This window comes from Astatotilapia calliptera, chromosome 3 (assembly GCF_964374335.1).
Source record: "Astatotilapia calliptera chromosome 3, fAstCal68.1, whole genome shotgun sequence".
Taxonomy (NCBI): domain Eukaryota; kingdom Metazoa; phylum Chordata; class Actinopteri; order Cichliformes; family Cichlidae; genus Astatotilapia; species Astatotilapia calliptera.
In genome coordinates, this window is record NC_137424.1 from 16,374,984 (window position 1) to 16,389,369 (window position 14,386).

The following is a 14,386-nucleotide window of genomic DNA, read 5'->3' on the forward strand; positions in this document are numbered from 1 at the left end:
CAGAAGACATGCAGCAAAGGGTCAGAGGTCAGACTGGGCCACTGGATTCAACAATGAGCCAATGATCATCAAGTAGTGACTAAAGCAGAGCCCTGACGTTCTGACATTTATCACACAGTTAAAACAAATGTCTGCTGATGACTTCATCTCATGAAACGACTGATAGATGTCAATTCATTGATCAGCTGAGCTGCTGCTGCTGATCTTCTTCATCGTGCACAGAAACATTCAGCTTGTTTCAATCAGTAAATAACTTTGAACTGTTCCCACTCAAAATGCTGTCAGAACAATGATCATTGTTACTCCCCTCGAGTCTTAATAAAGCTCAACTTGTTCTTTGTGTTTAAACTGACATTTATTTCGGACAGGAGGATTCTTCCACATGTCTTAACATGTAATGATGTCCAACCACAGCCGATACAATGCCGTCAGAACTAAAAGGAAATACAAACTTAAATGAATATTCTTACTAAAGTCCTTAAGCATTATATACAACGAAACATTCCAACAAAATGATCAATAAAGTACACATTACACCTCACCTCACGATGTGTTTCATCCATTTCATAGGCTGGTTTGCTGCAATAATGCCAAATAATTAGCAACTCTATAAATAGAAGGTAGTTCTGCAAAATCACTCAGTAGGATGTTTGTTCTAATTTGCTACGACCTCAGAGCGCATAGAAAATGAAACTAATAGGCTATAAAGATATGAACATATTTAGAACTTACCGGAATGAAAATGTCTGGAGCACCAACAGATATTTGGAGATGGAAGAGAGCTGCACGTCAGCTCGTCTCACAGCTGCTATCCAGGCTGGACGCCTTCGTTTGGTAACATCGATACACGAGCTGCCTCATGTTGCTTCCAGGTTGGGAAAGAATGAAAAGATAAACCCTTTTCAAGCTTATTCTCTTGCCGGTCGTGTGATCGAACATTGCAGCCGACCACACAGCAAATACGAACCATGGCTGTTGTGTGTGCCTTCGCTCCCTTTTCACTTGCGCTAGACCCCCAAAATGGCAGATCGGGCCAAAATCCTTTCCACGCCCACCCCCGTGACATCACGCTCCAAAGCCCTATAGTATTTTTTTCATGTTAATGTAATTTTTCATCTAATTGAATCCAATCTATTTGTGTATGATTGTCAGTCCAAAGAGGGAGAGAGGAAAGAGAGGAACGTGAGGAGAAGCACAAGGTCAGGAAGAAGCAGGTAAGCAAACAGACAGGGAGCAGTGACAGGCACAACAGAAACTGTTAAACTGACAAAGAAAAAAAAAACCTGATTTTACTCACAATCTGGAAGTTGTGTCCTCCCTATATTAAAGCTGCTGTACAGAATCTGCAAAACAAACTGGGTTGAAACATTTTTGACCCTCTTTAACAACATTCCAACATAACATGATCATTGATCGGGGAGATTAAAATTAATGATATATTTTTATGTGGTTCAGCCACAACTCTACTAAAACCTCAGCCAGTAATAGGTAGGCTAACTTTTGGACCGTCCAGTTGTCTGTATGACTGCCGCAGTACGTGCACCACATTTGCACACTATCAGAAAGCACCAAACAGCCCTGGTGGAGTGAGGAGCTGTAAAGAGAAGCAGAAGCTCTGTTTCTAAAAATGTTTTAAGCTTGTTTCAAAGATTCTGTACTGCAGCTTTAAATGTTTTCCAAAAGCACACAGACACTTAGTGTTTCTCACACTTTTTACAGTGTGGACCACCTGATAAAAATGTCAAGCTCTCCTAAGGACCACTATGAAAGCATGAACCTCATAAATCTTACAACACAAAATTAGTATTATTAAATTAGTAAAATTAGCATCTGCAGTAAAGATTTTTTCATACACAGGGCTCTAGACTAACTTTTTGCCATGGGCGTACCGGTACGCCTAACTTTAAAAAGTTAGGCGTACCGGCACAAAAGTTAGGCGCACACAAATTTTATAATAATTTATATAATATAATGTGTTTTTCTGGATACACTGTGCTTTTTCAGCATTCAAAGATTGATGACACCGTGTCAGAGCACTGGCTATGATTTTCAGAAGGATCAGGCCTTAACTTAACAGAAAAGTTAGCAATAGTTCTTTTCCTATTACAGCTACATCCACTTCTGTCGTGCCTAGGCTGCTCACTAGGGCTGAGTATCATCACTGATTTCTATAATCCATTCGATTCCGGTTTTCAAAGTCCCGATTCGATTCAACTTAGCCTCAGACAGTCAGATATATTATAATTCTGATCATTTATCAGTACTGACTTCATCAGAATTGTGAACATCACAGCAGATGCCTTTGTGTGAAAGTAACTGAGAATAAAACACAGAAAAACATGAAGGAGATTTTCCTGGTTTGGCTTTTTATAGCAGATAACCTTAAAAATATTCTACAATGTTCTGCATATAAAGTTTAAATTTCTTCAGTATTGAACAACAGAAAAAAAATGTCCGAGGTCATTTAAGTGAAAAAAGAAAAAGAAAAGAAAAAGACAGCAGCCGACAGCGCTGTAAACAACACAGAGAGAGAGAGCTAGCTGTGCATGAAGTGTGATTTTAATAGTCGTGGAAGCAAAACAGCAAAATTCATGACGACATTGATCAAATGTGACGCGCAGTTTGCTGCTTCTTTTGCTGCTTCTTTTGCTGCTGGCTCGGTGAATTTTGGTTGGAGAGACAAAACCTGCAGCTCAGAATCAGCGCAAAAAGACGTAATCACAGCGCGGACCCGACGCATCAGAACCGCTAATCTCCGACAGCGTGTCCGTCTACGGGCCGTCGGGTGAGAAAGCCGAGAAAGACAAAGTTGATTCTGAAGCGTCGGTCCGTTCTGTGTTTACGTCTTTGTGTGGAGTCCGTGTACCTGCTCTCGTTTGCTGTTTGGTTGTTGTTGAAATGGTTTTGTGAGCTTTAATCTGAGAATCTGGCGTTTCTGGCAAAACACAGTTATATTTAAAAGTCGATTCAGGATTTAATGAATCGATATCGCTTTATTCAAGCTACTCACCTCCCACTTCCACCTGCACTTTCAACTGGACCATGGCCAATCAGAGAGGTCCCGCCCCTGACTATCTCTGATTGGTTTAGTCCACGATAGGGGCAAAATGTGTGTCTGTTATTGACCACAGGGAAGGTTGCAGGTTTGTTTTTGTTTTTTTGCTACCGGAACAGTTGGTCGCACAGGTGCAACCAAATATATTTTTTTAGTCGCACCACTGAAAAATTTGGTCGCATTTGCGACCAAATTGGTCGCACTCTAGAGCCCTGATACATTGTATACATTCTACCACAGGCAAAGTTGCCTCCATTTTTATATATATTTTTTAAATATTTTGTAATTTATTTGTAATAATTTATTCTGTTTCGGGAGTGTTTTTTATGCATCTGTATTATATTATACACACACATTAAAAGTGAATCTCTGTCCAAAAAATGCACTCAGTTTACTTTTTACTCACTGTGAGCATCATTCATTATTCTCCCCCAGTAATTAAGGTTAGGATATGTATTTCTTTTATTCTAATCCATTCTTCTTTTGCAGCATTTAAATAACCTTCATCAGATTTGATGGTTTTGTTACAGACTTTTCAAAAATAGTGTTTTGCTTTTCTTTCACAAATGTTGGGATTAAATTGTGTTAAAATGTACAAAACAGTGATGTCATGTTTTGTGACGAGGACCCAGGCACAGAGAGACTTGATGAATTTAAGAATCTTATGATTTAATAAAGAAATTTGCAGACTTGCACAGAGATGGTAAAATTATGATGACTGATAACGGAGACGAAGACAACAGACGATGAGGACAGGGAGGAACAGGGGTTTAAATGCACCAAGGAGACAGTCAGAGAGAACTCGGGACAACTGGAGGCATTTAGGGATGCAGGGACTGACAGAGATGGGGAAGAAGTCTCATTGTGACAAGTAAAGTTTATCTTGCCTGGCTGGGCAGCTGCAATCATTGTAGAACTCCACAAACATCACGTGTTGTTTTCCACATGTAAGATCAGCAAACATACAGAAACTGTTGCCACACACGGCCTCTAAAATCTCTTCCACGGTTTCTGTCTGAAGTCCACTCTCTGTGTCGGATCCACAGGAAACAACAAGATCTTATTAACATGGTTTGCAATGTGTCTCCTTACAAAAAGTCCAACCAATGAACAAATGTGTGTATTTGTGGAGGCCGAACAAAAGCATGACACATTTCTCTGTTTCTATAAACTGGAGTCAAACACAAATATGAAGAGTTTCACTGACAGACTCCAAAATGCCCCCACAGTGGATCAAAGGGAAATCCTACAGTGTGGCCAGAGACTCTTAATGGCTCCAACATCAACACATCCACAATGTTGGATCCAGTTCTGCCTCACAGAGTTACTAAGACACACCCTCTGCCAGCATCACAACAGCTCCACCTGCTTCACCTGCCTCCTCAGCATCTGTACACCTGAAGAGAAAAGAAAGGCTCCAACAGCTCAAATCTACAAAGGATTCATGACGTTTCATCCAACAATAACATGTTTGCCTTCCACAGTGTGCTGTTAGACACCACTGTACCTCTGCCATTTCAAAAAGAGCAGCTTGGGAACATTTTGGCTCCAAACACTTTGTGTTTAAGTTCTTTGTTTTCTTTGTGAAGCCGACAACATCTGGAGCTTTGTGACTCATAGAAACATCATTTTGTTCTTTAGATGATAGCAGATTGGGACTGAATAATCAATCACTATCAAACCAATAAAGACAAAAATGCTGATTTTACAGGAACTTTGTTGGAGAAGCTGTAAAGACATGAAACTGGTGGAGATCCCAAACCAGTTGATAGTGCTGATTATTCCAAATAAAGCTGTTTCCATTTGAGATGAAATGACTTTCTGTCCTGATATATAATAAAGATGTTGTTGTTTTTGAGCCCCTGTATTAAAAGTAGTTTAAAGTCAGCTTGAGTTTGATGTCTTTATGTCAAAGCTGCTCATGATGTTGAGCTGCTGATGGAATAAAAACAGTGAAAAATCTCCTCAATATAAAAGCATGTAGTCCAGACTTAAATGTAGCCTGTTGTTAGCTGAGGTCCACACACAGTGTTTGACAGTGTAAAGTGTGTGAAAGGGCTGCTGGTGGAGCTCACTAGGATGAGCAGGTGACCGTGTGCCACGAGGTGGAGAGCAGCTGGCGTGGTTTGATTCTGACCCGGGCCACGCCCCCTTTCTCTCTCCCTCTGCTTTGCTGTCACTTATCTTCACTGCTCTGTCCAATAAAGCTGAAAAAGGCCCCGAATCAAAGAAATCTGCTGCAGCCTCTGAAATGTCTTCTGTTTCCTTCCAGAGGCCGACGGCTTTTTCACCGTCATACATACATGAAACTATCAAAGCTGACAATCATTCCAATAACATCTAATGGTTCATATATATAGACACAGGACTACAAGTAAATGGCTCTCAGCATCTGGCTGTGGTAACAAATGTCCCTGTTTGTGTTCAAATTGTGTGCATGTTTTAGACGTGTGTCACATGTAGAAACACAAAAATCCCACAATGACACAAAGATTGGTTTGACACAACTGTGCAGCTGTAAGTTGTTTCTAATGATTCATTGAAGCTCTTCTAACATTCTGGAGACGATCAGTACATGAATCTGTTCAACATGACAACAATTTGACTCATGAAGCATGAGATTCTGTTTGTCATCTTGTCCAAGTCACTAGTAAGATGAAAGTGACACATAGACTAGTGGACGAATATTATTTTGGAGGACAGATGGTTGCATCATAGAGGAGAAAACAGGACGCTGATGAGGGGTCTTGAATGAGTGAGCTGATTGTTGAGTTTGTGATGTGTGAAGAAGTTTTAACATGGCACACATTTGGTTACATGAGAAGAAACTTATTATGTGATGAGACAACAGGGTTATGTTGTGTGGTGTGAGGTGTGTGGCTGAATGTTTGAGATTAATCTGGCTGATGATTTGTCTTTTGTTGCAAAGTTGAACCTGCCAGTTAGGTTTGGTATGATTTCCCCTCCTGGGATGAAGAACACGTGTCATGACTTAACAAGGCCTTTCTTTCTTTTTTCCTTTTTATTCTGTTACTTTCACAGTGCACTGAAAGTTTGTTGCTAAATCTCTGTCATTTAAAGCACATCTGAACATTTGAACAGGAAGAACTACACAACATGTTGTTGGGAACGGTTGCAAAGTGAGTTTCTCCAAAATTAAAATGGGTTCAGGAGAAAGCCACTTATTGGGACAATTAGGAAGCGAGTCCCTGTCTGAAAGGATTCAGCGGTGATCCAGTCTAAATTCTTTTTCTTTTTTTGAAATGGCGTCATATTGCTGAGGGTGGAAACGAAATGCGACGATAGATTCCACTATCAGCACTGAATGAATGAATAAAAAATGAGTGAAAAAAATGGGGAACTGACTGGACTGCTGAAAGCTGACAAGAGTTGACTGACTTAACACCACTATGCAAAGGTTAACCCCCACCCAGATGTGACAAAGGGGTGGATGTATCTCTGTGTGTGTCTTTTGTTGCAGGAGCAGGAGGAGACCAGAGGAGGAAACGTTGGGTCACATGACTGTGTGAACTCTGCAAATTTAAGCTTTTAGCTGTAATTTTTCTGTGTGTCTGTGAATTTAACAGCAGTGTGTTATTCATGATCCTGTATTACTCACAATGCAGACGTCACTGTGAGAAAGTGTGTACACACCTGCGCAGCGCTAACATAAACATTACTTTTCAACAGCAGAGGGTTAATCATGTGATTTGATCATGTGATTTACAGCAGGACACAACTTAATAATGTTTTTCTACCACAGGATTACTGAGTTTTTGTGTGAAGGAAACTGTGTTGACAGGCTGTATGTTGGTGATGAAATTACACTGTGTTGTTGAGGAATGTGAATATTACAGTGGAGATGTGAATACAGTGTGAGAGACATCCTGTGTTGAAGCCAGTGTTAACTTTATGACCTTTTACAGCACCTCTGGAGTCTGGTGACCCAGGCCTGACCTAGGATGCTACTGCTAATGTTTCTCTAATGTGCTTGTAAAGGATTCAGCACAGACAGACAAGTGACAACTGAGCAGATGTGCAGGGTTATAGAATAGTTAAAATGGGCTCATTATCTGACCACTATTGAGCTCATAGTGATGAAACAAGTCAGTGACGAACTTAAGGAAAGTCACTGATTACAATGTGGGATGAAGTTGAGATGATCGATGATTTGGAGCAAATTATGGCACAAAAGCAGGAGTTTAATGATTTAGAATAAACCCGCAATGATACTTGTCTCTGTGATGCTGAATACTTTATTACTCTTATGAGCTACAGTTGTTTGCAAATGTGAAGTTTGTTTTAACTTACAGGGTTTTGTCTACAGGCAAGGATACAGGCTCCGGGTGGAGCTGGGAGTTGAACAATCTTAACATTTAACCACTGACTAATGTTTCTTTGACACAGGGTTACAGGTTTGGAGTGGAGCTGCTCCAAGAGAAACCCTGCAGAATTTTTCAGAGAGAATGTGCAACATTCTTGTGCATGTCTCATTGTGTGGAGTTGACACATGGCGAGAGCCGTGTGGCAAAAGAGGAGTGTCAATATTTTAACTTGCAGATGTTGTGACGTGCCCTGAGAAGGAGTGACTGAAGGAGATCATCCACAAGATGGAAGCTGAGGCCTGGAGAGAGGCTTCAGGAGGATCATAGAGGAGCAGAGATCACCTTCAGCACAGCAGACATCCCACAGTGAGCTGTGCTACTGAGCTTCCAGAAGATCATCGAGAGGAGACTTTGAACAGCAAACAACCAGAAGGAGTGAAAGAGATTCAACGTTGACGTCGAGGAAGACAACTAGGGTGTACGATGTGCTCTGCCCTAATTCTTCAGCGGCGTTGGAACAGAAGCAGAAGGATGAAGGGAGCGTGCCAAGCTCTAATCGACGGTGCAGAGAGGAAGTTCAGCGATGGAATTGTGATTCTGTGAACAGCACAGATGCCAGGGGACTGGGAAACAGCTGACAGCACTTTTCCCAAGGATGGAGATCACCTAAAGTGTGTCACTGTGCCATGCAGACTTGATACTGCAGAGGGGCTTTTGTTTACATTTGCATCATGTGTTACACTTTTTTAATCTTTAATTTTAAATTGAAACTAACATTTAAAAACATTTGGTACAATGTGGAAAGAGGAAGAGTATTTCCAGCAGGAGCAGAAACGTCTGACTCAGCATGACGATGCTGTTGGTGGATACTGAAGAGCTCAGCCTGTCAAGACAGGATTAGGTTATTGTTTTTAAACATGTTTATTCAATTATATTCTGAGGCCAGTTATCTGGTATAATCTTTGGAAGTCTATTAAAATAAAAATGAAATCAGATGTGTGGACTTTTGGTTGTTTTTGTTTTGTTCAATAAGCAGATGTTGGTGTTTCAGCAATGCAGTAACTTAAGTTTAAAAGGCTTGTTAGAAAACTATGAAACACATCATACAGACTTGTGGACATTAGAAGACGACTAATAATCATCATGAATAAGACTAAAGGCAGGAAGGTGTCCTTTATAACTAATAATATTAATAACTAATAATATTAATATCATAGTCTGTCTGCAGCTGAGACAATACAAACTCAAACTGTGGGGAGAAGATTATATCACTTCAGTTTAAATTGACCTGGAAGCGCCACATTTTCACAGACTTCTTTATTTACAGCATTTTTTACGTGCTTAATTTAACACTGGAGATTTTGCTGTGTATGCATGTGACAAATAAAGAACCTTGAACCTTGAAATTTATGTTAAAAAAATCGATTCAGGATTTTAATGAATCGATATCACGTTATCCACACCAGAATCGATTTTAATCGATAAATCGATAATCAAAACCACCCCTGATGCATATACACGGGTCACACTGCTTATTGAAACTCCCCAAACATCAGATCTTTATCAGACAGGTTTCTGTTTTCAAAGTTTAGACTTTGCTTCTATTGGACTTTTTATCAGTAACACGTGCTTACTTTTTGCAGGAACAGTTGAAACTAACATAAATAAATAACTCCAGAGCTGATAGTCAGCAGGAGGTTTACAAGTTGTGGCCGCGTTGTCGGCGGTATAAGCTCGACCACTTGCAAGGTGAGCTGGCAGACATCACTGAACTCATCAGAGATGATTAGGTTCATTTTGACAAAGTGAGCAGATATTTAACCTCCTAGGACCTGGCGTCCACATATGTGGACATCACATTTTGGGTTGTTTAGACCAAAATACTACATTTTGCTCTACAAGGGCCTGATATCCACTCACAAGGATGTTACACTGCCACTGTGCTATCGAAATTTTAGACAAATATCCTCATATGTGGCTCTCATTTTTCTCAGAAACTAAAATTTGGTAAAAAACATAAATAAATCTGGTAATTCTTTGTTTTTACATTCATCAGGTCCCAATCAGCCCAAATATCAAAGAGAAATTAAAAATGAATGCCACGGAGGAGTTTGTGTCTTAGGAGGTTAAAGATTGTGCCACTACATTTTTGTCTAGAAGATATTAAAGTGTATTTGGTGACACACAAAAAAGGGTAAAGTATAAGTATAGTTTGGGTCCACACATGTCCAAACCCTGGTGTGTAGGCCTACTTAGTTTTGAGGAATTGTCATGGGACCGGGGTCTGGGTGACCCAGGGCCTGTAAGAAGTTATGGACATGTGTGTTTTTGGTGCTGCTGTCTCCTGTTTCCATGTTTGTGTATCTAGGTGTGTGTGTGGGTGTGTCAGCCAGGAGCCTGGCCACACCTGCGGAGGAGAATTACTCACACCTGCAGCTGATCAAGCCTCGTCAGAGGAGCTACTTAGGAGTGTGGTGGAGCTCTCTCCGATGCTGGATCATTGCGTAACTTCACGTTAGTCTCTTGGCGAGTTAGTTAAGGTTAGTCTGCTGCATTGTGGCGTTGCTGACGGCTGCCTCTTTGTTATTCCCCAGGAGGAGTGTGGAGACGAGAGGGCAGCGAGCACGGGGTGCTCAGACACTGAGGAGTGGAGACAAAGAACACTAACACTGGCAAGAGGACATGTCAGAGTCGGGAACGCACTGGGGATTTATTGTTGTTTGGATTATTTTGCATCACTGTAAATAAACGCACTGACCTCATCAAAGAGTCCAGCATTTGGGTCGTCCTTCCCCTCATCATAGTCTGCCACGCAGGCCGTGACAGAAAAGCCCACTAAAAGAACGCCCACCAGACCAAAGCAATGGTTTTGACTTGATCAGCATTAACCCCGCCCCCTGACTTTGATGGGTGAAGCTGACAAATAAAATGTATTTATGAACAGCGATGCAGGGCCAGGAGTAGCAACGTGAATTAAATAAATACATCATTAAATAATTAAATGTGTCAGTAAAATAATTAAAATAGAAAACAAACCAATAATTGATTAAATATGTAATTAACTAATTTGAATTGTATATAAACAAATAATGAAACATTTTAAATGAAATTAATGGATAATTTATTATTAATATATTTCTTTACTTGATTATGTACATTTTTAAATGAATTACTGAAATAGTTAATTCATTAGTGATGTATTTATTTAATAAACCATATAAATACCATAAAATTGCTAATTTACTCAAAATAAATGTAAGACATCAATATTAAAGGTTAACTTATGATAATGAATACATGCAACTATAACTGATGACACATAAATGAGGATTTCTTAAGCTAAAGCCAAAGTGCTGACTCATTTTTCATGTTACTCTCAAATGTTTTCCCTAATAACAAGAACATAATTACACTTTAGCCACAAGAGGGCAGCAGCATTAATATAAGTCACATGTATATAAAAGGTACAGTGATTATATTACAGTGATTTTGACAAAAACAAAACAGTTGATGGCAGTGTGTTTTTCCATGACAGAATAATTACGCACACCCCACTTTGCAGTTATTTATTGTAAAAAATGTTTGGAATCATGTATGATTTCCGTTCCACTTTGTGTTGGTCTTTCACGTGGAATTCCAATAAAACTGATTCATGTTTGTGCTGTAATGTGACAAAATGTGGGAAAGTTCAAGGGGGCCGAATACTTTTGCAGCCACTGTAAAGTTCACTATCAGTAACATCATAGCACCACCCAGCTGTATAGAAACTCCGTCATGCTAGCTAGTACACAGTATGAGTTATTGTAACTGACTGTAAAAAGTCAGCACAAGGAAAATAAACTCCACCTAAACTTGGTTTATATCTGACCCAGACAGACTGCAGGTCATAACTTCTTACCTGAAGTTCAGTTCACCTGACACTCGGACCGACGGCCGCCTCGGGTCTCTGCTCCTCCTGCCTCCCCTTTCCCTCATCCACCTGCTGCCTCTGTGGAAGCTCCGCCATAGCCACCACCAAACAACTGACTTATTTTTACATATCGACCAGCATCCAGCCAATCCACCACCTTTCATCGTTTATACCGTTACAAAAAAAAAACATCATCAGCCCATAAAAATGAAAAATCACCATCAGTATGCCCGATGGCCAGTCCAGCTATGGTCGTGCCATCAGTTAACCCTTCACGTGGCAGCTGTGACACGCGTGCCCAGGGTTGCCAACCCCTGCTCTAAAGCATCTGATTTGGATTCCTGAGATCAAATATATTTTCCTTTGTGTTTGTTTTCTTCACATTTGTGGCTTTAATGTAGTGTTACATCCTGTTTGTTTGCTTCCATCTGTATACATGTCCAGATTCACTGTTATGTTTCTATTCTTACATTGCTGTGTGATCACTGTTCCCTCTGCTGACTGATGTGACCTTTTGTATCTCACACTGATACTTGTCATATTTGTATCTGCGCCTAAAAGATAAAAAGTTTTCCATGCTAAAACACAGCTCCACCTCCTGCAGTTCTCCCTCTGAACCACTAGATGTCTCTGTTATCTAAATGAAGACGTGCAGCACAGCAACCACAGCAGCGCTCAGATCACACGTATCCTGTTATTATGTATAAAAGCATGAAACAGGTGAGACAGGTGGGATCAATATTAATGTTGTGGAAATATATGAAAAAGCAACAGAAGAGTGAAAACATTTCCTGTTTCTAGAAAGATCTTTCAGCTCACAGCTGCTCACAGACTGTATTTACAAGTGACAAACTGCAACTCTACAGTACATCTACAGTATATATCAAATATATTCTGTATTCAAATCTATTGAGTGATGTTTGAAAGTCTTTCCAGGTGAGTTTGATCCAGGAGGGTCTGAAGCCAGAGTCAGACAGAGACTGTGCAGAGACTGTAGAAGGACAGAGCAGCAGCAGAGCAGTCCAGATACACTGATGATCCTCTGTCAGATCCAGAGGGACACACAGGGATGATGCTGGACTCTACATTGTGTCTGACAGTGGAGCTGTTCTCAGAGCAGTTCACTCTGCAGCACTGACAGTCATCTGCACTTCTTCTCATTCCTCTGTCAGTCACTGCTGGATGAAGCTCTCCTCTCCACCTCCCAGTAACATGGCCCAGTCAGAGCGTCTCTACACACAAGCTGCTGCTGCTTCAACCTCTCTGGATCATCAGGACACAGCTCCTCCTCTCTCAGCACACTCGCCATCCTGTTTACCATCATCAGCTCCACCTGCAGAGAGAAGAAGGAAGAGCAGAGGAGATAAACGAGTGTTTCCAGAGACTCTTCATCAGCTGTCAGTCAGTGATCCAGCACATCCAGTATAAAGAGCAGCAGGGACTTCAGTGCTGGGACTGTACTAGGACTCATTGTTGCTTCACTTTTTCTAATCTTTGGATTTTTATTGAAGTTGATGAAAATGTTTTTCCCTCCTAGTTTGAGTTTGGACTTTCATTCATTAGAAGAACCTTGGTGTGTCCACTCTGAGCTCTGTAGGAACTAGAGATGGCACGATACCGATACCGATATCATAAATTTGGATATCTGCCGATACCGATATGAATCCGATATAGTGTTTTTTAATCAATAAAACGTTTTTTTAATATTTTGCTGCATTTTGTATAAGTTCATACGCAAGTTTAAAAAACAAACGAACACTAAAGCTATTCTGTTATACCTGTATGTAAAAAAAATACACTGCGCCCAAAATATTTCATAGTTCAGCAACACTGATCAATCTAATAAACTTAAACCTGCAACATCCTCCCTATTCTGGTATTTTAAAGCGTACTTAGCAGAAATATTAAGCAACCTGACTAATAGGGTTGCAAACTCCCAGCAAAAAATAAAATAGGGAACCACCCTCCATCTCATGATGCTTAATCGATGTAATCAAATTTAATTTGATGCAGGGGAAAAAATGCACAGAAAGAATTTTTTTTCAAGAATAATTAAATAGATTCAAAATCTTTCTTCAACATAATTACAGAACTCACAGATAGTACCTTCCCAAAGGAAAAAGTACTATAGCTTACTAGGGTATATTAGACTTAACAGTTACTATATACAGTAATGGACTTCTATATATTTTACATCAGATTAAAACTTTGGGTGTAAGAGTCAGATAATTATTTATTAAAAGTTCGACATTTTAAATGAGAATAAGAAAGAAAATTATGTCTTTGTGCCCCCTTTTCCTTGTTCATGCCCTATCGGCCCCCCTGGCTAAACTTTGCTAGATCCGCCCCTGCACAGTTACCAGCTGTCAGCTGTAGAAAAAGATCCTGGTGTAGAAATTAATATTAAATAAATTCTAACAACAGCTTATCAAGCTTAAACGTTCTGCTGTTGTTCAGCCGCTGGTTTCCTCTTTCTGGTGCAAAGTGGGCCAAAAACAAACAAGAGAGACGGACTCGCGACAGAAAAGCCGATCAGCTGATCATTAAGCAGTTTCATGATTGAAGTAAGATAAGATAAGATAAGATAACTCTTTATTGTCATTGCACAGTCATACATAGTACAGTAGTACAATGAAATTGGAAAAACTGTCCTACGTCGGCACTACATATAACACAACACGACACGATATGACACATCACAACGCAACAAACAACACAACACAACACAGTATATTAACTTAGTATAAAAAAGAAGAATAAGTGTATGTGTATTGCACACTGTTATTATTGCACATTAATTATTATTGCACCTTGTTATAAATATAAATATTATTGTTATCGTTTTAAACATTGTTACCTCCCCCTAAAAAGTCCAGGGAGGTATCCAGTCAGGTCAGCTATTTACATTGATCAGGGCTATCGCCCTGTTGTAAAAGCTGTCCTTGAGTCTATTTGTTCGGGACCTCAGCAGCCTGAACCTCCTGCCAGACCGCAGCAGCTTAAACACCCGGTGTCCTGGGTGTGTGCAGTCCCGAAGGATGCTGCGTGCCCTCTTGAGACAGCGAGTGCTGTACAGGTCCTTCAGGGAGGGAAGAG

At 40.2% G+C, this 14,386-nt stretch overlaps 1 long non-coding RNA gene and 1 pseudogene across 2 annotated transcripts in view; both read right to left on the minus strand.

The window, feature by feature from the left end:
• Window positions 1–14,386, minus strand: part of LOC145419307 (NACHT, LRR and PYD domains-containing protein 12-like) — a 174,881-nt pseudogene that overhangs the window by 81,422 nt on the left and 79,073 nt on the right. The window lies entirely within an intron of this gene.
• Window positions 1–14,386, minus strand: part of LOC145425294 (uncharacterized) — a 95,233-nt gene that overhangs the window by 38,350 nt on the left and 42,497 nt on the right. The gene's annotated exons all lie outside the window — the stretch shown is intronic.